This window comes from Haematobia irritans, chromosome 2, assembly GCF_050003625.1.
Source record: "Haematobia irritans isolate KBUSLIRL chromosome 2, ASM5000362v1, whole genome shotgun sequence".
Lineage (NCBI taxonomy): Eukaryota > Metazoa > Arthropoda > Insecta > Diptera > Muscidae > Haematobia > Haematobia irritans.
In genome coordinates, this window is record NC_134398.1 from 127,276,204 (window position 1) to 127,298,378 (window position 22,175).

Consider the following 22,175-nt stretch of genomic DNA (forward strand, 5'->3'; position numbering starts at 1 on the left):
CTGATGGCTCCAAATTGGATGGACAATTGGGTTTCGGAGTATATTCTAATGATCTGGAACTTCGAATAGCGAAATTGGCTGAGAAGTAATGTTCCAAAAAATGTGGGCATTAATATATACTCAGACAGTCAACCTGCAATAAAATCCTTGGACTCTGTGTTCCTCAAATCGAAAACGGCCATCGACTGCCGCAAATCTCTCAATGAGATGGCTGAGCAGTACAATATTCACCTAATATGGGTGCCTGGCTATAGGAACATACCGGGGAACTGCGAAGCGGATGAGTTGGCAAGGCTAAGGACTACCTTACATATTCCAGGGGAACTAGAATCTGTTGGTATGCCCCTTTCTACCTGCAAGCTCATGCTGCTATTATGATGGCAAATGTTCGATGGGAGAATTGCAAGGGTTGTAAAGACACCAAGCAAATATGGCCCCATTTAAACTTAAACCGCACACTATATATGCTAGTGTTCTCAAGACGTCAGCTTTCACTCCTGATATCTGCTATAACGGGTCGCTGCCTGATAGGCGATTTTGCAAAAACTATTGGCGCGAAGTATAATGACTATTGTATGAGCTGTCATGATGCTGAGGAAAAGGAATCAATTAAACACCTCTTGTGTGGGTGTCCTGCATTTTGTGTAAAGCGCAAGCAACTTTTAGGAGCATATAGCTTCAGATTACTGTCGGATCTGGAAAACGTTAACTTAAGCAGTCTGCTAATGTTTTTGGAACAATCTGGTTGGTTCAACAAAGAAAAATAATCAAGAAGGTTCAGCGGTTAAAACTAGAAGTGCCCATATGTAATAGGTACTTTTAGTTAATGTGGTATCACAATGGACTGAATAGTCTAAGTGAGCCTGAATCTTAATCGGGCTGCCACTTTAACCTAACCTAACCTAACAATAAGAAATTCGGTGATGAAAAATTCCACCTAATACCCAACGTAGTATATGGGTTAAATAATAGAACACGTTTGCGGCATTTGAGAACCATTTAAATGCTTATTGCCAACATACATTTTTCTCCGCTCGAAAATTATTTTTACAAAGACAAAATACATGGTTTTCGCGACTATTACATACTCTAGATAAGCATTAAATGGATGCGGCAACCATGCCCAAACATGTTTTTTCTGTGCGTGTACTTTATGGGTTCTTAGAGCAATATTTCGATTTGTTACAAATGGAATGACAAAGTTAATGTACCCCCCATGCTATGGTGGAGGGTACATGGTAAAAACAATGAAAATTAACTTAACAATTTCATCCCAGTCTGAACCTGTGTCTTTTGGCTTTTTCACTTCTATGGAAGTTCTTCAAATGAAGAGAATTCAGCCTGGCCGAATCCTAAATATCCACCACCATGGAACACATACAAGAATTTTCTTTGAACATAAGGAAATGTGTTGTCATAAACATAATATGTTATAACATATTGACATATATTTCCCAAACATGTTATACTAGTACATGAACATAATATGCTTGCACTTAAAAACAAAGTTTCTTAATCTTAGTAACTGAGATGGTCCGTAAATATTCATAAATTATAAAGATCTATAATTTTATAGGTAAGCCATTAGGGTATATATTTCGGGGGAAATTTCTTGTTTGCTTTAATTTCGGTCCTCCTTAACTTTCTGTAGTATATACTTGTTATTTGATTTCCCTAAAGCTATTGAGAAACTATTTTGATTTTCTAACTTTATTTGCGGAAGTGAAATTCCAGAAAATCCCAATTTTAAACAATAGATTCGACTTCAAAGAATTCTTTTGAATTTAGTAACCACTTTCATCCAAAATCGAATAACCCACCACACATGTATGTATATGAGGTTTCTGGTTTCATTCATAATCGAAATTATTTCTTTGAAAACTTTCCCATTTTCTCTTCAACATCCATTATCTGAATATACTAGATGAGTTACCTCTCCCAAGATGTTTAGCTGTTAATACTGAGTGCCTAAGGTGTGATATGAAATTAAATTTTCTATAACAGCTACAAGGACATGGGCGGTTGGTTGTGGTCATGTCAATTTGTGCTCTTGACAACAAGACATGGTAAAGGCATCCCTGGACAACCACAAGTCTTTAATTAACTTGCAATCCTGTTAACCTCTAAGAGTACAACGTCATTTCATCAGACACGGACATATATTCGTGTTTGTAAAATTATTTAGATTTGGGTCTGTGTTTCCATTTCGTTTCGTTTTTTTAGATAACTGAAAATGTTTAAAAATAGGTTTGTCAGATATGCCAAAAAAGGACTATGGAAGCGTTGAAAAGAATATGCAATGATTAAAGGATATTGATATCAGCACTTGAGGGGGCTTAATTTATAAAATAGGACGATGAAATTGCCCCGTCCATTTTCCCTAACAGCAATTACTAGCAATGACACGTACAATGTATTTTGGCCTGGGGTAATTTATAATAACATTGAATTTACAGAATTCTACGAAAAATAATTTAGATTTTCGTGGCAAATATCCATGAGTAGCAGAGTGTTCATATTACATTTCACCATCTTTGCTTATATATTTTCTTCATCTTTATCAGATACCTGATTATGATCCCTTTATTACGTGGAAAGGCAATCTCGATTCATTTGAATTTCATGTATAGAACGATGTTACAGGACTCAGGACAAGCTATGTTTTAGAAAAATGTTTGAGGTTTCATTTAATGATTCCCTGAATAAAATTAAAAAGTCTACCGCCATGGAGTCTCAAATCGATAATCTTTCATCAGAAGGACTATCGATCTTCGGTGTTGCCAGAACAAAATGTTAGTTTTGATCAAAATTTTACCAAAATATCTACCAGCGGACCGTTTTGCAATTGCAAGGAAAAAACATTTAAGATTAATTTTTTTTGATGTACATGGTGATCACATGGAATGTGATATCAATATACATCCATTTTGCTTCTGAAATGGTCCATCTGCTTAAACCAATTTTGTCATACTCTTACCAAAATATCCACCAGCGGACCATTTTGCAATTTCAACGAAAAAACATTTAAGATTATTTTTTTTTTTTTGTTGTACATGGTACATGGAATGTGATATCAATATACATCCATCTTGCTTCTGAAATGGTCCATCTGCTTAATCCAATTTTTTCATACTCTTTCCAACATTTCGGCCGGTATCTCACGGAAAAATGCTTCAATATTATCTCCCAATGCGTCAATTGATGCGGGATTGTCTGTATGCACGTGAGGTTTAACATAGTCCCACAAAATGGCCTAAGTCGAACGATCTAGCGGTCAACGTGAACCGTTCCCGAACGTGGAATTAAAGGTACCCTGATGTGCAGTGGGAGATCTCTACTCTCCTGTGTCATGGGCGGATTAGTCTTGTAGCTCATCGCCGCTTCAGCTACAGTATCCTCAGGAATCTTGTTCAGACTGTTCTAGATTATCTCTTTTGTTACGCTGAATACAGCGATCTAGAAAGCAAAGTAGAGAAGTCGACCTGGCCTAAAGCCTACACGCAGAGAAGAAACATGATTGTCACAATCATATTCAAAGAGCAAAATAATATGATAGGAGCTATTTTTGCGGCAACCATGTAACATTTTCACCTGCAACCATGTTGGTTCAGTGAACATGGTTCTAAGAAAAATAAAATTGTCCTCATCTAAAATGTTATTATATTGATAAAAATAATTTTGTTTCAATCAAAAGACAATGGTCACGATCTAAAATGGTATGGTATTCGTCAAAAATGTTTTTCTTCCAGTTAAAAGAACATGGTCACAACCTAAAATATTTTGATCTTTATGAAAAAACCTTTTTCGTCGTCGAAAAAAGGACGCCACTTGAGAAAAGAAAACACAAAATTAACTTTATTTAATTGTTTTTATTTATTTATAAACCAATTCATTGTTTATTTGTATTTACTATGTCGCGCAAGCAAACATCACATATATTTACACACACTCTATTTTGGTTCAATTTCAACAATAAGTAATCATTCCAAATTTACTTCGTGCCTATCAAATGTACCAATTCAGACATCATGTAACTGCAAATAAAAATAAATTATACCATATATCAAAATGCAGAACCAAAAACCAGGTCAATTTTTTTCAATTACACTTTCCTTTTTTGTGTTCACATAAAACCACGTGCCACTTCTGAATAAATAAGTTAACACAAAACACAGTAACTCCGTATTCTCCGTCCATTCCAAGAAACAATCAACACACGACTGACGCGCAAATTGAAAATCGCAGATCAATGTTTTTATAAAATTCTTTTCGCTGCAAAAAAATTAAAAAATTAAATGGTCACGACAACAATGTCCATGGTCGTTATTGCCATGTAATGGTTCTAGAAATGTCTATACGTAACCTATAAATATACTTTTCTCTCTGCAAAAAAGTAAAAAAAAAAAAAAATTGGATGGTCAGGTACATGGTCTCAAATTCTATCATTTAAATAATAGAACATGTTTGCAGCATTTGAGAGCCATTTAAATGCTTAGTGCCAACATATATTTTTCTCCGCTCGAAAATTATTTTTACAAAGACAAAATATATGGGTTTCGCGACAATTACATGCTCTATATAAGCATTAAATGGATGTGGCAACCTTGTTTTTTTCTGTGCGTGTATTTTCGATATGACGAAGAGCAAAAGTTTATTCCACGACTTCGTTTACGTTGTTTGATTTAAAACTTCAATTGAATATAATACTAAAATATGTAGTGTTCTGCAAATTCTGGTTTCACCGGAGTCGGAGTCGAGCAAAATAACTACGACTCCGACGCTCCAAAGCCCTACATTCACTTTCGCCCATGTGGATATAAAGAATTTGAGGATATTAATCACCAAATCCTCAGACCCTCTATTCACTACATGGACGGCAGAAGATCATAGATTTCTTTCTGATTCAATTACGAACTTAATTGATCCAATTATTTTATTAAATGAGAGTTCTTCAAACACGAAAATGATAGTATCTGAGAATTTATTAGAAATAAAAACAAGTGAGTAAAGTAGAAAGTCGGGCGGGGCCGACTATATCATATCCTAAACCACCCCTAGACATTCTTTATTCAACCGTTGAACGGAACGGACGTGTTTTTCAATAGCGGATAAACTCATCGTAATAGGTACCTACTAAGAATTTCAAGTGTGGTGGGATATTAAGCCACCATGCAGCGAAATTCCAAGTCATCCACTGGGTTGCTAACTTCAGGGCCCAGTGGACGGGTATCGACTGGAGTTATAAATCTGGGCAATGACCAAGAGTTAGGCCCAATTAGTCGACCTGTAGACGGGTCAACAGGTGGCGACACTATGACAAGTCGAACTTTTTCTAAGGTAACGACATCAAAAGGAGGTAATCCCTCACGAAAGAGATTCAAGGAACGCAGAAATGCTTTGTTTATCCTAAAGAAGTTAGGATCAGTCGGCCCAAGCACGCTGTCGGCTAAACAAAGCGATTCCTTAAAATGGGCTCAAGGAATTCTTGAGACTGGAAAAAGGGAACGATCGCCGGATGAGCTGCCATCCTCCAAAAGGGATCAAAGATCGTTTGCCTCAGTTGCTAAAGACAGCCTTGTGATGGCTATCATTAATAAAGGAGCATTGGACGGTATGGTTCCAAAGCAAAAATGGGGGAGAATGCTCTGTCTGTCGTCTACTCACAGGTGCTGGAAAAGTTTCCCGGCCCAGATCCTCGACACCAAGAGGCTGGTTGGTATCAAGGACGATTTAAGCTAGTCGCATTTGAGGACCAGAGGTCTATAGAATGTTTTAAAGCTGTTCTGATACTAATTGGTGAAGTTTGGGAAGGAGCTGCTCTAGAGTTAGTCGAGAAGAAAGTCATACCGGCTAGACCTAGAGCATATGCGTGGATACCTGCAAACCCTTCTGACCCTGAATCTATTTTAAATAGACTGAAACGATGCAATCCAGATCTTCCAACAGCTGATTGGAAGGTTGGCCGTTTGGTTGAAGTGGATGGACCAAGACGGCATGAATTAGTAGACATAAGCATTCATGTGGTATCATTGATATAGTTTTGGGACATAAATCTGAACATAATAAATCTTAATCTGAACAGAAATTCCTGATATTAGGGGTAATACTTGATCTTACATCTACAGAGTTAGTATGTCACCAAAAAGAGGAAATCGCTCAATTAGTTTGGGTAATGTAGGCAAATTTTTGAAAATCGGGCAATATATTTATGGTAGAGCTATTTGTTAGTCTGAATGTATTATTGATTAATAAATCCCAAAGTTGGGAAAATTGGGCGATAAATATATATGGGAGCTATATCTAAATCTGAACCGATTTGGTATGATATTTTGCAGGTTTGGCTGATATTACCATGAGTAACCTTGTGGATTAATAAATAAGGATATTATGGGAAGATTTTGGAAAATCGGGCGATACATATTTTTAGATTTCGATGAAACTTCGCTTGAAGAGAATTTGTGCTGACCTTGAAAATGATCGGTTAGTATACAAGCGCAATTATAGTCGTATAATTGTTGAAATCGGTCGATACGTATACATTGGGGCAATATGTAAATTTGATTCAAATTCAATAGCATTCGTCCTTGTGCCAACAAAAAGACACCATGTAAAGGGTGGTTAAATTGTAAGGGCCTATGTTGAATGTGAACCACACCTAAACGCCAATTTTTTCCGAATTTTATTTGACCGTTCGCTATTTCAGACTTATTCAATTTGAACCATGGAGAGATACACAATCCAACAACGTGTTAAATGGTTCCAAAAAATGGCATGTGGACAGTGGATGATCAATTTTCGAAGAAAATTATCTTCAGTGATGAGGCACATTGTGAGAATCCAAGAGTGATTGTCGAAAAACCAATGCACCCACAAAGAGTGACTGTTTGGTGCGGTTTATGGGCTGGCGGAATCATCGGTCCGTATTTTTTCCAAAATGGGGCCGGTCAGGCAGTTACTGTGAATAGTGTTCGCTATCGTGAGATGATAACGAACTTTTTATGGCCCGAATTGGAAGATATGGATGTGGACGATATGTGGTTTCAGCAGGACGGTACCACTTGCCACACAGCTAACGAAGCAATGGCTCTTTTGCGCAACAAATTCAATGGCCGTGTTATCTCACGTAATGGCGATGTCAATTGGCCGCCAAGATCATGTGATTTGACGCCGTTGGACTTTTTTCTTTGGGGTTATTTGAAAGAAAAGGTGAACGTCGATAAGCCAGCAACAATTCAAGAGCTAAAGGATGAGATAATTCGGCACATTAACGGCATAGAACCTCCATTATGCGTCATCGAAAATTTGGACCATCGGATGAAGGTGTGGCACCGAGGTCGCGGCGCGCATTTGGCCGATATTTTGTTCCATACATAATTGAGTAATACCAATATATCATAATAAAATAAAATTACAATAATTTCCTAAATAGTTTGTGTTTTATTCAAAATCAACATCGGCCCTTGAAATTTGAACCACCCTTTACAAAATTTCATCCAATTCGGTTAATAATTGCGATCGAAATCCTGCGAACAACAAATACATGGTCGGTCAGACTCCCAAGAGCTTGATTGACTCAGGAGGTGATCCTAAGTCTATCTGTATATATTTCAGGGGGTCTAAAATCAATATTTCTGTATTAACATTTTTTGTTAGATCAAAGTTATCCTGACCACTATGTGGTTTAGGGTCCCAGCAAAAGAAAATTGGAAGGCACAACTTTAAAAGCACTTCAGGAAAATGGACTTCCAAAGATTTGGTTTTTTAACTTCCCATGAGGTTCTTTTGATTCAATTTTGTATACTATATTTTTTTTACTTTAATTTTTACTAAAATGGTACAATCTATCAAAAAAGTATTTGAGGTCAAACTTTCAGGATAAGCGTTAGAATGTATAAAAAATCACGTCCAAAATACTGTAATCGGAGCACAATTTAAGAAGTGATGCGAACTCAGTGTAACGGATGTTGAAATGGCGGACATCTGTCCTATGATAAAGGGTGATACGGTCAAAATTTGGTCAATATAAACTTGACGTATTTCTTTCAATTTTGCATTTAAAAAACCTGAACACCCCTCATTTTGAAGGTGTGTGTGTGGAGAATTTTGCTCCTATTTTGATTTTGGAATTCACTCTTCAGTTGTCAAAATGCCGTCCAAGCAAGAAGAGCAGCGTATCAAAACTTTGCTCGCGCATCGCGAAAATCCGAGCTACTCGCACGCAAAGCTGGCAAAATTGCTAAAAGTTGCCAAATCAACCGTTACAAATGTAATTAAAGTGTTTGGGGAACGTTTGTCGACAGCCAGGAAGTCTATATCGGGGGGAAATCGAAAACCGGAAGCCGCTGAGACGACAAAGAGAGTTGCCGGTAGTTTCAAGCGAAACCCTAACCTCTCTCTCCGAGATGCCGCAAATAAGCTGGGTGTATCGTCTACAACCGTGCATCGAGCCAAAAAATGAGCAGGACCGACTTACAAGAAGGTAGTGACTCCAAATCGCGATGATAAACAAAATACTACGGCCAAAGCGCGATCCCGGAGACTGTACACGACGATGCTGACGAAGTTTGACTGCGTGGCAATGGACGACGAAACCTACGTCAAAGCCGACTACAAGCAGCTTCCGGGACAGGAGTTTTATACGGCAAAAGGAAGGGGAAAGGTAGCAGATATTTTCAAGCACATGAAACTGTCAAAGTTCGCAAAGAAATATCTGGTTTGGCAAGCCATCTGTGCCTTTGGCTTGAAAAGCAGGATTTTCATAGCTTCCGGGACTGTCAACCAAGAAATTTACGTGAAAGAGTGTTTGAATAAACGTCTGCTGCCTTTCCTGAAGAAATACGGTTGTTCCGTACTGTTTTGGCCGGATTTGGCATCTTGCCATTACGGTAAAAAGGCCATGGAGTGGTACGCCGCCAACAACGTGCAGGTGGTTTCCAAGGACAAGAACCCTCCCAACACGCCAGAGCTCCGCCCAATTGAGAAATACTGGGCTATTGTCAAGCGAAACCTAAAGAAGACCAAAAAAACTGCTAAGGACGAGCAGCAGTTCAAGGCAAACTGGCTTTCTGCGGCGAAGAAGGTGGACAAGGTGGCTGTACAAAATCTGATGGCAGGTGTCAAGCGTGAGGTCCGGCAATTCGGATTTGGAAAAGCGAAAGCCTAACTGAATATTTTTCCTCAATTTTATACTAATTGAACTTGAAAAAGAAATTTAATTTGATTTTTTAAATAAACTATTTCACCGATTTACACGCATTTTCCCTTGACCAAATTTTGACCGTATCACCCTTTAAGCCCATGTTAAATTCATCGATTCCGCACCAATTTCACACCATTTCCGGATCAAAAAAAAAACATTTTCACTTCTTTTTGGCGCCGTTTTTTTCTGGATTTTAATCAATTTTTTCATTGGTACAATTAATCAATTATTTATTGCGTTATTGTATGTTTATTTCTAATTATTTTTCCTTTATAGGAAATAATTTTCTTGTAATGTTATAAGTTTTCTTACGAAATGTCCTATTACAATTATAATTGGATTTATTTTTAGATTTGACTCTATATTAATCCATTTCAATTATATTTTTAATTGGATTTATTATTAAAATAATTAGGATAATTAATATTATAAAATTTTCAATAATTTTCTGCATTGACGTTTTTTAATTTTATTTAAAAGATAATATTTTTAATTGATTACGGTTTCAACTTTCTTTTTGAAAATATTTTGGTTATATTTTTCCAGTTGGATGGCGTAACAATTCCAACTAAAAACTACCCCAAAACATTCGGGGTCACATTCGACAGACTTTTTAAGCCGGCATCCCACATCACTGCAAATGGGGATAAGCTCCACGTGTAGATATAAACCATTCATTGTTTAGGGATTTGCTCTGATAAATACGATTAATTTGTATGAAATCAAACTGATGGTAGTGAAAAGTAGTTCACTTCCAAATAAACTTATGTCTGGGGATGAAAAAGTTATTATTAAGGATTTAATAACTTTTTCACAATTCTTTTCTGTATATGGCTATCGGCAAAGATATTCTTTACTAAACTTTGACAAAGCAAATATACAAAAGACGTTGAGGTATATAAGCTGATAATAAACTCTGTGCATAAACTCATTTGAGAAATAAGAAATAATGCCTGTTTTTTCTTTTAAAATTTCGAAGCCCTAAGGCAGTAGCGAATGTCTTTACACGTACATAATTTAATTAATTTTGATAAGCTGCAGAAACTAATAACATATATGGCAATTAATGTTGAATATAATCAATTCTCATTTTAGGTGAATGCGAAGTAAATTAATCCAGTCCATGTGTTTGTAAATGATAATCAATTGTGACTAAAACGCGAATACGAACGAAATACCATATTCGAAGCGAAAAGTGTGACGTGGGGTATATGCAATTTATTAGAAGTAATATCGACTTAGCCTAAATTTGCCATGTGAACACGTTCAAAGAGCTAAGGGTGAAAATATAATTTTGTTAATTTGAATGTAGTCAACGAGATTCGCCGCAAGTCGCAAGAGCCAAAACACACAAAGGCCCCATATACACACACAGCCAACGTGAAACGCAACACAAACACAAATCTCTGGCAATCTGGTCGGAAATGAATATGGTGCGAATTGTCTCGCCACCTTAAAGGAGGATTTTAAAAGAATCCTTACAACTCACAACATTCTCTCTTATCGTAGAGGAAGAGAAGCCACAAGCGAATTTATATTGAATGCGAAAGGTGTTACTGCGAATGGTTGCGATGTCGATGATGCTGAAGATGAATTGATTTCAAAGAAAAGGTAAGTCAATAAACTTCACACACACACAAACACACAAAGCCAACGTTGGCATTACGCACACAGGTAAAATGTTTTACTGTCGTCGGAGAATACAAAGGCTCAATGTCCTTGTTTGATCCTTTTGCACAATACTAATTAGATTTGTTAAACATTTACTATGGAACTGGCTATGTGGGTGGTTTGTGTGTATGTAACGTCGTCTTTGAAATGTGCTATAACCTTATGAAGGTATCTTGAATAGAGGAGGCCGTAAGTCAGACTAAACGATAGGGGAGTGTAATCAACTACAAGACAAGACAATTCAATTGATTTTGTTTTTTGTCTCTTCACTTAGTGAATTGAAACAACATTGACTGGGATTTCACTGAGGACACTATGAAGGTGTTCATGGTCCATTGTCATCTAATGGCTTCATATTGATATTTGATACCTCCCCAAGTCTATGTCTACTATGAGATGTAGTGGGATGTCGTAGTGAGGATATTTGAAGACGAGTAAAAGACTCAACTTTAAAGTAGAACTATTGTTTATTAACGCACGCACCATCAATACTTCAATAGAAATTCTGACAAGGATGACAAGTTGGTCCATTCGATATACACCTACATTTAAAATTAATTTACAATGTCCTCTCTCTCTCTATCTATTAAAAAGCATCGGCAAATATTTAGGAGCTTGCTTCATTCTCATACGTCAGTGGACTTTGTGTACCTTCGTATGTATACTTTACTATGTGGTTAGGACAAATGACTTTGAGTATGTCCTTACCAAAAGCATTGGTTTCAGATCCCACCAGAGTAAAATGTTATTTTGGGACGGTGAACATGTTCTTTGAAACCATGTTGTTTTCCCGGACAATATGTATCTGATTTTGACAACCATTTTTGTGGCAAAAATTTTCCATGATCACCATCCAAAGCATTTTGTCTAGAAGGTGATGATATTTCTTTTCTGTGTGTAGCATCGATACAAGATTGATCTCGAGACATGCTAACTCAAAGGGCAGGTCTACAGAGAACGCATGAATGAACTAGTCAGCTTTATTGAAAGCTCCCTATCTGTTAATGGATTGCAGTTTTTCTAGACATCTAGAAGAGGCACCCAATAACTCACATCCGAGCGCAATAGTAAATACATTGTCAACTATGAATTTTCATCATCAACAGTCTCAGTATACTGATGGACGAACTTCTAACGAAGAGACGTATTTTAGACACTCTTGGGTAAGCATACATGCAAAGGTATATGAACAGAGGAGTTCTATCACCTCTTCTTTGGAAAAAGAAACGATAAAAGTGGTGATACTAATGCCTTCAATCCTATTTCTTCTAGCGATAATAATTCAACCCTTGCTTGATTATAGCTTATTTCAGGTAAATAATGTTTTTAACTTTCTAAAGAAATTATTGGACTTGGTCTTTGTAAATCAGCCTATTGTATTATTATTGTATTACTTCATGTGATTCTATTACATTTCCTGAAAATAAACACCATCCATCTTTCCGGATTTTATCTCGTCACCAGCGTTGCTTTTTTTTTTGAAGTCGTTTAGCGAAAAAAAAAAGAATTTAGCTTTTTGCTTTTTTTTGGCTTTTTTCCGTGACCGTTATAGCTATTTTTGGCTTTTTTTATTGTCGACATGTTTCTATTGAAATATAGATAAAACGACGTTTTCTATCTAAGCCTTGCTGCCAGAATAAGGGTTTCCACATATTTCAAAGGTCAATTGAAACATTGGATTTAGAATATTAGTATTTGACTCGTTTATCCTTTTTATGGTATTATAATATTCTAAATTTATTATGATACTATACTAAATTCAAATAGTAGATATGAATTGCTTTGTACGCTGTCCTTAAAATATGAACGCGAATTTTGGTTATAACAGCATTTGTGAATTTCTCTTATATAAGCTTGTTTCCTTGTCCAAAAGCCGATAAAGTGTTTTTGTCCTTATAGTTAAGTGATTCAACTTAGAAATGGGTATCTTTACATGAAAGAAGGCTAGGGTCAATTCTAAAAAATTCTTAAAATTAAAGAAAAAGTATTTAAATTTGTGGAGTTTTTGTATATTGACCACAAACCAAAAACGCTTTCAAAAATAGAAGATGTTTTTCAACACTTTATTTTATACGTTCATAGAATAATTTCTACTTGAAGTCGAGTCTGAATTTGGAAATTTAAATTGTCTTTAGCGCGTTTTTAAAGCTCATGAAGAAAAAGCTGAAAAACGAATAAATACCAATTCGGAATCAATACCAAAATCATTAGTTTACAAAATCTTTGGAACCGGACAGGCTTTTTTTTCAGTGTATGTAAGAAAAAATTGGGGCATTAGAGGGTTAATGGAATGGATTTACTTTTACGAAAATAGGTTTGTTTAGGTAATTTTCCAATAAAAGTTATTCAGTATAAACTTGCAAGATAGTAAGAATGGGTTTTATTCTCTTGGGTAAAATTAGTAGAAGTGTACACGTTTACGAATTTATCATTAATTCAGCGGTTTTAAACAAATTAAAACGAAAGATATTTATATTTTCTAATTCTAGTGCAATTGGATTTGTTGATGACAATTGCAAGTTTTTACTGGGAAAAATGTTTTTACTGTGAAATGTAAACGAAGGACTACCAGTAAAAATTTGTGATAGTAATCAAAAGGTATCGAGTACGCAAACAGAGCTAATATGATTTAAATATTGTTATAGTCTCACAGAAGTAGAATTAAAATGAATACAATTAAAATAATATGCATTTTAAGTGAAATAAAGCCTTTAAGGTTCCTAAATTTCAATCAAAAATTTAACTTTTGATACAAAAAAATTTTTTCTAGCTATTTTTTTTAGAATTTTTGAGCTTTTTTTACGCAAATCTAGCGGTTTTTGGTGAAACGATTCTGGCAACGCTGCTCGCCACTAACAGATCTTAAGAAATCTTTGATTAATGAAGAAAAAGTTTATGATTTTCGAAAAATGGATTATTATAAATTGAATACACTTTTTTCTTCAGTAGTTTTGGATGATATTATTAATACTAAATGCTTGTACATAACCATTAAAAACTTTTATCAACATTTATTGCAATTTATATTAAATTTTGATTTTGTAATGAAATTATGATCCAGTTTAAAGATAGTTTTGTTGATTCTCTTGAAAAAAAAAAATCTGTCCTACAAAGAAGGACTTTTCTTACATATTACATCGCTGGTTAAGCCCACCTTTTTAGTTCTCCGAGTTGCATACAAAGCATCATGGGTTCAATCCCTGCTTCTGCTGAACACCAACGATGGATTATCCCCTCTCAGCAATGCTGCTGACATTTCTGCGAGTTTCATAGTTCATTCAGTGATTTCACTGCAATGTGAGCCGCCGTTCGGACTCGACTATAAAAAAGAGGTTCCTTTTCATTGAGCTTAACTTGGAATCAGGCAGCACTCAGTGATAAGAAAGAAGTTCACCACTGTGGTATCACAATGAACTGAATAGTCTAAGTGAGCCTGAAATATCCGGCTGCCACTATACCTAACCTAAACTAAGCCTAGGAGGTATTGAAATTGTGTGCGTGTGCAAACAATCTCGGTGTTATATTGGATAGGCGGCTGAATATTAAAGATCAATATAGAATTTTAAGCTCAATATTGAGGAAAGGACAAGAAAAGTCACGGTAATATTGTACTCGTGCAAAACGGTGGAGGCTAAAACCGAATATTGTGTATTGGCTGTACACGGCAGTGGCTAGACCTACAGTGGGGAGCAAAACTGAGTGCATGTTTACCACTTACGAGTTTGTTTTATTTGCTTACAAAAAATGTCAGTTGAGTCCAATTGCTATAAAATTTATTTCATTTATTCCTTAATTCCCAACAAAGAAAACTGTCCATTCAGATAAATTATATACCTATACTACCGCATTTATTAAAATAAAATACAAATGGCGGCCAAGTTTACCACCATCCCCATACCAGGAGGCTCTCCCTCTTTGTTTAACGGAGACTTTGTCTTTACCAGGTCATTACCAGCAATATTCTGAGGTCCTTACCAGTAATGTTCTTTTGCATCAGACGGAAAGCGCTTTATTTTTAACTTATCTGAACATATAACATATTCCATCCTCTTGCATCCTTTTAATATCCTAGATTTAAAGCCAGTCCTTAAGGAAGGTCAAACTTTTTTGGTCCTAGAAAACTTGTTTGAGTGTATGTATATTGAGGCGTGTATAGATTGCTATCTGGCGTTTTCTTTTCCATGACTTAATTCATCAAGATCCTTAATCTTCTTGGTCCACATAGTTCGACAATTGGCCATATCTCCTTAAATATGCGTCCTAGAGCGAAAAGAAGGTTAATTCGTGACCACCCCCCAAAATTCAAAATTTTGATGAAAATCCTCGAAAAATCAAATTTTTAATATGAAAAACTTAAATTGGCCATATCTCCTTAAATATGCGTCCTAGAGCGAAAAGAAGGTTAATTCGTGACCACCCCCCAAAATTCAAAATTTTGATGAAAATCCTCGAAAAATCAAATTTTTCATATGAAAAACTTAAATTGGCCATATCTCCTTAAATATGCGTCCTAGAGCGAAAAGAAGGTTAATTCGTGACCACCCCCAAAAAATCAAAATTTTGATGAAAATCCTCGAAAAATCAAATTTTTCATATGAAAAACTTAAATTGACCATATCTCCTTAAATATGCGTCCTAGAGCGAAAAGAAGGTTAATTCCTGACCACCCCCCAAAATTCAAAATTTTGATGCAAATTCTCGAAAAATCAAATTTTTCATATGAAAAACTTAAATTGGCCATATCTCCTTCAATATGCGTCCTAGACATTAGCGTAGCTAGACAATTTTCCTAGGGGGGGCCATAGCGCCCCTAGCTAATTAATGTTTTATTTCATAAAATTGAATAAAAAATTAGACATCAAAATAACTCGACAATTAATTTATAATAAAGCAACTAAAAGTAGTTCCACACTTTTCCCAGCAAAAAAATTGTGAGTTGTTCTAAAGGCACAACTTTAAAAGAACTTCCAAAAATGTCCTCAATTATTTTAACTACACAGGAAGTTTTATACTTGATTTTTTTTTCATATTTTAATGTTTAATTTTTTGTTTTCTTTTTTTTCAAATAGTTTAAAAAAAGAGTAAGAATAAATAAATTGGTACAAATTATTCAAATTTTGCCACAAAACTGCTAAATCCATTATAGAAAAATCGATAATTTTGGAAATTGTTCGAGAAAAACGTTTCAAAAAAGCGTCAGAATGCATTAAAAATCATAAAAACAATATAAAAATTATTTATTTAGGAAAATATCAAAAAAATTTTTAATTCACATTCAAAACACTGAATTCAGATCACACCTTAAAAAGTGATGCAAATTCATTGCAACGGCTGTTGAAACGGTGGACATTTGTCCTATGACAAGCTCATATTACATTCATTGCTTCTCCGCCAATTTTGCACCACTTCTAGACCCAAAAAGAACATTTTCACTACTTTTTTGGCGACGCTTTTTCGCAGCATTATTAAGATATTAATTTATGAAAGAATAGTTTTAATATCAATTACTATTTTTTTAATTAAATTGACTAAACTAAATCAATCATAAGTTCAACCATAGCTTTATTTCATAAATATCTGACTTCAAACATTGCCATCGGCAACTGCTACCACAACCCAAGTAATTCGATTGTTCATGAAAGTCTTTAGCGGAACTTTGTGCAATTGTATATACTTGTTTAATTTTTATAAAAATTAAAAAAAAACTATTGACATTTATTGAAAAATGGAAAATCATAAATAGAGTTTCAAATTCTGTGGGGGCTAAAATTTTTCTGGGGGGGTCTAAGCCCCCTCCCCAGAGGCCTTCCTACGCTTATGGAAACGCTTTGTTAATATATCACAAAAGAGTATAAAAATTCGATACATGGGATCTCTATTCTAATTTTGATTGTATATAGGCTAGATTTGAAGCTGGATCCCTCTTTTAAAAATATCTCTATTTTAAAAAAGTCGCATCTTTGGATTGGAATCACTACCAAAATCCTTATAATAAGGTCCACATTTTTAAATTCACATAAGCTTATTCTTCGATTGCGGAATAGTTTCTTAAATGCATCCAGCTTTCTTTATATTCGCTTATTAGTTTAATTGGAGTGGATAATCAAAAGACAACCCCCTTAATTGATACAAAATTACTTCAAACAATCAATAATATATCTTTTACTATTAATAGCCTATTATGGCTCTTTACTTTTGCGATGAGTGTAATTCAAATTAAATGCCTCAAGATGTGAGGATAAAAATATCCTTAATATAATTCTGACGGCAAGAACAGGAGAAGTAAAGTTTTTGTTTTATTTAAATGTTTGGTGAAGATAACATTATTAGCAGAAAATTCAATTTATTATGGTCTTTTAAAATATTTTGCATTCAAGCCAAACATCAATTACTTTGTCCTTAAACAGTTTCTATATTGTTATGGAATACTTTAAGTGTATTAGGGAGGGGGGGGGGGGGTTAGTACGGAGAGAATTATGGAGCATAAGAACTCCATAGTACTTCATTCTACAAGAACATTTCATTGATTTGCAGTATGTACTTGCTTATATGTGTGGGTGAGTGAGTAAGCGAATGTATATCCTTTCATTCCTTTGAGTGCTAGAGTATCCTTATTTAATTGTATAATGAGATTGTGTAATTAACAATGTAATAAATACCATATTAAAAATTCAAAATGAATTATACAGAACTTCTCAACAATGAATTTTAAATTGAAAAACTTTATGCACAGTTTTAAATTAATATTTAAAATCTGAAGTTGAAAGATAAAGAATAACTTCTTCTCTATTAAGTTTTAATTTATTTTGCGAATATATGTACAACTTCATTCGAAAAGTTAACCTCATTTATTTGTCAGTTTTAGCTGTATGATCAAAGAGATAAGACAAGAAGAACCATCCTGTAATAAGAAGTTTAAGTTTTTCCCGCAGAGTCAACGCTGTGGCACTTAATGATTGGCATCTTTGGTTCACTTAACAATAATGAACTCGTTGTCTTAGCAAACAGAGAAAAAAATATTAAACGAAATTAGCAAATCTTTTAGTTTAGCAAAACTTTATTAAACTAGATTATGTTAAATTAAGTAAGATAGAAAATTCTAATACCCATCATAAAGCGTCGGGAAGTACAGTACGTAAAGAAACAACATCGAGTAACTACAATGATGCCAAGTTGGAGCTTTTCCCCCCATATTTAGGAGTTTTTCACATTAGGCGATACATTTACTACACTGAAAAAACAAGCTTGTATTTGTACTAAGTATTTTGGTAACGATTCCAAGCCAAATAAATGGACAACTGCACTAAGTATACATTCAAGATGGAATTCACTTTTATACTTAAGTTTAGTGTACTTGATATTAGGACACAAATCATAATTTATTAATTTTTTCCGTGTGCTTTCTTCTTGTAATATAAACGTGTTAAATACAAATTAAAATTTAAAATTCAAACTCAAATTGTTCTATAGGTTAGATTGAAAAGAGAATTCCGGTTGTCCGGTCAAAAGGGTACTTTTGGCAAAAAGTTACTTGATGCCTGTTATATTGTATGGTTGTGAGCTTTTTGCTAGCTGTGATGCTGCATGCAAACGTAAGCTTAATTTGGCATTCAATAACATAATTGATTTTAGGCTTATGTTGTTTCTCCATCGGATAATTTATTCACACGAGCCTTTTTATTTATATGATAGGATACAGTTTGCTATTATTTATATGATAGGTCTAACAGAGGAAAAACTATTGTTCCAATTCGGTGTCAAAGTCATGTTTCAGATTGGCATTTCTACTTAAAAGCAGTACGCCTCTGGAATATATTACCTCATGACATTCAACTGACAAGCAACACAATGCAATTTAAAAATCGTTTATTTGATCATTATTCAAATGTACAATAAATATAGTAAATTAAAATCAGTTTCATTTATATTTTTTGTTTTTGTTATTTATCTTCATTTTGCTATTTATATATTTATTTATTTTTTATACCCTCCACCATAGGATGGGGGCATATTAACTTTGTCATTCCGTTTGTAACACATCGAAATATTACTCTAAGACCCCATAAAGTATATATATTCTGGGTCGTGGTGAAATTCTGAGTCGATCTGAGCATGTCCGTCCGTCTGTTGAAATCACGCTAACTTCCGACCGAAACAAGCTATCGACTTGAAACTTGGCACAAGTGATTGTTATTGATGTAGGTCAGATGATATTGGAAATGGGCCATATCGGTCCACTTTTACGTATAGCCCCCATATAAACGGACCCCCAAGTTTGGCTTGCGATTGCTCTAAAAGAAGCAAATTTCATCCGATCCGGCTGAAATTTGGTACATGGTGTTAGTATATGGTCTCTAACAACCATGCCAAAATTGGTCCATATCGGTACACTCTTACGTATAGCCCCCATATAAACGGACCCCTAAATTTCGCTTGCGATTGCTCTAAGAGAAGTAAATTTCATCCGATCCGGATGAAATTTGGTACATGGTGTTAGTATATGGTCTCTAATAACTATGAAAAAATTGGTCCATATCGGTCCACTTTTATGTATAGCCCCCATATAAACGGACCCCCAAATTTGGCTTGCGATTGCTCTAAGAGAAGCAAATTTCATCCGATCCGGCTGAAATTTGCTCTAACAACCATGCAAAAATTGGTCCACATTGGTCCATAATTATATATAGCCCCCATATAAACCGATCCCCCGATTTGGCTTGAGGATCCTTTAAAAGAAGCAAATTTCATCCCATCCGGCTGAAATTTGGTACATGGTGTTGGTATATGATCTCTAATGAGCATGCAAAAATTGGTCCACATCGACTCATAGTTATATATAGCCCCCATATAAGCCGATCTGCAGATTTGACCTCCGGAGCCTCTTAGAGGAGCAAAATTCATCCGATCCGGTTGAAACTTGGTACGTGGTGTTAGTATATGGTCTCTAACAACCATGCAAGAATTGGTCCATAATGGTCCATAATTATATATAGCCCCCATATAAATCGATCCCCAGATTTGACCTCCGGAGCCTCTTAGAGGAGCAAAATTCATCCGATCCGGTTGAAATTTGGAACATGGTGTTAGAATGTGGTCTCTAACAAACACGCAAGAATTGGTCCATATCGGTCCATAATTATATATAGTCGTCGTGTTAGTATAAGGCCGCTAATAACCATGCCAAAATTGGTCCATATCGGTCTATAGTTATATATAGCCGACCCCAATCACACACAAATTGGTCCATATCGGTTCATAATTATGGTTGCCACTCGAGCCAAAAATAATCTACCAAAATTTTATTTTTATAGAAAACATTGTCAAAAATTTATTTCTATAGAAAATTTTGTCAAAATGTTATTTCTATAGAAAATTTTGTCAAAATGTTATTTCTATAGAAAATTTTGTCAAAATTTTATTTCTATAGAAAATTTTGACAAAATTTTATTTCTATAGAAAATGTTGACAAAATTTTATTTCTATAGAAAATTTTGTCAAAATGTTATTTCTATAGAAAATTTTTTCCAAATTTTATTTCTATAGAAAATTTTGTCAAAATTTTATTTTGTCAAAATTTTATTTCTTTAGATACTTTAAACTTTAAACGTATTTAATCGGCTTTTTTTAGTTTAGTTTTTAGTTTTTAGATACCACAACCCAAGTAATTAGATTGTGGATGATAGTCTTTCACAGAAGTTGCTACGCAATCCATGGTGGAGGGTACATAAGATTCGGCCTGGTTGAACTTACGGCCGTATATACTTGTTTTTTTTTTTTTGATATTAATTCATTCATTAATTTTTCACTCATTTAATTTGTTACTTTAATTTATATTTTTAATTTTTTTCAATTTATTTATACACTTTATTTGTCATTTTTATTTTCTTTTTTACTCAAACAAACAATTGTTGTAGTTAATTTTATTTCTGTTTTTTTATGTTCAAATTATTTTATTTTAATTTGTATAATATAAGGATGTTATTGTTGGACACTAAATGCCTGTACTGTAATTATAAGAATTAATTCTTGTTGTGCAGGTTATTAAAATACACAATAAAATAAATAAATAAATAAATTATGTCGACCGACATACACCCAAGTATAAAGTTTGAGCGTCCCCAGTGTTCGGCTTGTTGTGCGCTCAAACTTCTTCTTTCCATCGTACCCTATATTTTCTCCAGAAATTCTGTGTCCCTAACGAATTCCCTAATTTGTGTCCAGTCCATGTTTCCAAGCTGGGCCAGGTCCCGAACCACCCCTACACCGATATGGTTAACTCTTTGTATAGTAAAGGCAGGGCAGTGACAAAAGTAATGTTCCAAGGGCTCATCATACTCAAAACACGCACCATCCTCTGCTGTTCATATTCGACGATAATATACTCTCAATTCTAGTTGTCGGGTCAATATTTCCTCGGTCCTCCTGACCGTCGTCTTATTCCCCTTGAATAGATCTACAGCCTATTTTTGTCTGGAGCACTGCATAGTATTTTGGTCGCCCTTCCGGTCCTTGCATTGATCCACATCGGTTTGCGTGCCTCCCGTCCCCATTCATCCAATTCGGCTCGCATTGCCTCTATGACCTTCTGTGTTCTCTAAATTCACTTCCCTATGTGCCCTAGCTCTTATCTCCAGCTCATTTGCTTTTTATTCCGGAATGTCTCGGCACCCATATGATACGAATCCTGACATATTCTGAGAATTCGATCGAACCGTAATGTATGCTATTGCGTTCATTCAATACCAGAGAACCATCATATCTCTTTAACCACATTCAATTCGCAAGATCCACCAGGGGTAAAACACTAATCTTACCACGGTTTAAGAAACTCTCCTCTGAACGGCAATTTTTCATCTTAGCGACACGTCTTTGGAACTGTCTTCCAAATTACATACAAATACTAAGCAATGCTAATGCATTTAAAAATGAGATCTACAAATTATATTCGTAGTTCAAAGGTTGTAATATTATAAAGACACAAAAATGTTTCTGTTTTCTAAAAAAACGTACAATTATAAAACGTACATATTTATTTACTTGTTGCACAATCATGTATTTTTAGTACAGTCATTTATAAGATTTTATGTCTTGTTGTACTAAAATGACATTTAATTAATAAAAGTGGAATTAATCAAAATATTTAGAAAAAGGAAAAAAGAAACAAAAAACATTAAAATAACAAAAGGCATCGAAGCCAAAGTATTCAAATAATAAAATGGTATAACACCACAATTAACTTATACTCATACAAATGCGGCTCTCAACACAAAAGCCATAGGATGGGGCAAGGCCCGAAATGAATGAA

General features: G+C 34.8%; 1 protein-coding gene across 1 annotated transcript in view; it reads left to right on the plus strand.

Annotated features, from left to right (window-relative positions):
- LOC142226223 (putative G-protein coupled receptor CG31760) overlaps positions 1–22,175 on the plus strand; it is a 289,440-nt gene that overhangs the window by 40,981 nt on the left and 226,284 nt on the right. Inside the window, exon 2 of the mRNA XM_075296111.1 lies at positions 10,295–10,810. The gene's annotated coding sequence lies outside the window, so the exon portion shown is untranslated. The remainder of the gene's footprint in view (positions 1–10,294; positions 10,811–22,175) is intronic.